Here is a 2560-nt window from a genome sequence, read left to right on the forward strand (position 1 = left end):
CCCAAAGTGCCGGCCTTGGCAGGGGAAGGATCTTTCAAGGAGTCTCTAGAGCAAGCTTCTCTCTAAACAAAAAATAAAAAACCCCAAAACAAAAAAACCCACCACCAATGCCCAGTTAGTTATGCTTGTGGAAGCCTTCGGCACATCCCAGGCGCGCGCCCAAATCGCGTTTACCCTACGAATCTTGCTGTAAGAGCAGCACAATCCGGAGTCAGGACCTCCGAGGGGCGCGCACGGCGCCCCGAAATACCAGCCACCGACCTGGGAAATTAGTTGACCCTTGGCACCCCCAGTGTCTCTCCCGCAAAACACACACACACACACACACACACTCCCAACCCAAATTGTTCTGGGAGAGCCTTGCCAAGTTTAAACAAATAGCTGAACTACAAATGTGCGGCTCTTCGAGAAGCGAAGAAACAAGAGTTTGCTGAGATTTGTTTCGGTGAAGCCGGGCATAAATTACTCCGAGTGGAACCGAACACGTCCTTAATCAATGGCGCCTGAAAAACACTAAAAATGAAATATGGGTGTTGGCAAGTTGGCTTCGATTCTTCGCTTGGCCATCCGAAATAAAATAATACTCGTTCGAATAATAAGAATGGACAGAAGGGTGAAAATTAAACACGAGAGCGCGCGAGCGCGCGCATGGTGGTTGGCGTGACCACAAGCTGATGGCACCGTTCCTTCTCTCTGAACTTTTCCTCCCTCCAAAGTTTGTTTGGCAAAAGTGGAAACTTGCACTCAGGCGCGCATAAACACACCAAATTGGAGGGGGGGAGTAGAGGGGGACGACGAGCAGCGTGGAACTTGAGCACCAGGCAAAATAAACAGGGAATACACGTGGGAAAATTGGGAAGGTTTGAACCACTGAGGTGTAACAGTTCTTTCTTATTCAGGGTGGCGGCAGGGAGATAATAAGTGAAGTGTTTGCGATAATAGTCTCGGGAGAATCATCCCAAAGGAGAGAGAGAGCGCGCGCAAGTGTGCGTGCGTGTGTGCGTGCAATTGTGCGCGCGTGTGTAAGTAAGTGTGTATAAGCGCGTGCGCACACAAACACGCGTATATGTGTATACACACGCGCGCACTCCGAGCCCGGGCAAATTATCAATTTGAATCTGTGGGATCCGTTTAAGGTGTGCGATTATGGGTCATTATGCTGTGTGTTGTTAGAGAACACAGAAAGGGGGGGGAGAGAAGGGTTGAGATCTTAAACATGATTTATGGTAGACTCTGCGATTCCTTTTCTCAGGCTTTTAACAGACGGGGGCTGTACAATGGAACATGTCGAAAGGCAGATCGGACGTGTCCTCTCTCCCCCCCCCCTCACACCCGGCTTCCCCCCTCCCCCGCCACCCTTTTAAGGGGTGGGGTGCGGAGAAAGAGGAGCCTTGGGTGGTGGTTGAAAGCCCAGGCAGGGCTCTGTCCCTTTAAGGTCACTGCATGCTCTGGTATGATGATGTTTAGAAGGACAGCTGGGCAATGGCCATCTGACTGACTTCGGCTTGACATCTGGGAGCCCACTGGTGTGTGGCACGCGAATCGCTTGATGTCGCTATTTAAATGCAAATTTGTGGGGGATCATTGAAGCCTCACCCCGTAAATTCACACAAAAGGAACACTTCACACACTCCGAGGAGGAGGAGGAGGAGGGTCGTTACTTCGGGAGGTCTTGGCTGCAACATGCAAATCTCATTCAAATCCGCAGCACATTCTGCATGACTAACTTTGCTAAGGTCAAGACTTTTTTGGGGGGGTGGAGGAGGAGGAGGGGACGGCGCTGCCTGGCTGGCTGTGGCCGGGCTACCAACTCAGCTGAGTCTTGGTCAGTTCCTGGGCTCTCTCATTTAAGGGCGAGCACCTCCCCACTGCTTAGGTTGTGACCAGGCCTGCCTGGTCCTCCCCGAGGTTGCAAACGTTTCAAAAGGAAAGTTTCACCATCCGCGGCAGAAGGGCGCATCGTCTGCTTCCCCCTGGTGCTTTGTGTCCCGGTGAACTTCACCTTCTTTGGCAGGACAGCGCTTCGCCGGGGGCTCGCAGCCAGCCTCGCCCCGGCCACCTCCCTCCCTGCCACCTCTTCCCCTTATATTTGGGATAAGAGAAGCCCCCGTTTTATGAGGGAAACACTGATTTCCCCCAAGTATTATGCGGACGCTCTTACAAACAACTCTCCGCCTCTTGCTTAAGCAGGTTCTCTCTCGTTTCCTCCTCTCCTTGGACAAGAGGAATCACCCCGTCCTTTTGCTGTTTACCCTCGGGGTGGGGTGGGGTGGGGGGCAAAGGCGGGGTGTTTGTTTCCTGCCCCTCGACAGGGTAGAAAACTTGAGCTTGAGGTTCTCGAAAGCAAGCAGACAAAAACAGGAGCCCGATGTACACACACACACACACACACACACACACTTAGGATCCAAACCCAAGAAGTAATTTTTCCCCTTCCCTTTCCATCTCTGCGCTTTGCTCCTCGAATGTGGCTTGGAGCCAGAGGTGAAAGAGAGAAGGGGAAGGAGAAAGAAAGAAAGAAAGTTGGTGAATGATAAAGACCGTATTTTCCACGCTTTGG

At 52.0% G+C, this 2560-nt stretch overlaps 1 protein-coding gene across 2 annotated transcripts in view; it reads left to right on the forward strand.

Moving 5' to 3' along the window:
- Positions 1 to 2560, forward strand: part of EBF3 (EBF transcription factor 3) — a gene marked incomplete at its 3' end in the record, with an annotated part of 669366 nt that overhangs the window by 15908 nt on the left and 650898 nt on the right. The gene's annotated exons all lie outside the window — the stretch shown is intronic.

This window comes from Podarcis cretensis (assembly GCF_951804945.1).
Source record: "Podarcis cretensis genome assembly, chromosome: 5".
Classification (NCBI taxonomy): Eukaryota; Metazoa; Chordata; class Lepidosauria; order Squamata; family Lacertidae; genus Podarcis; species Podarcis cretensis.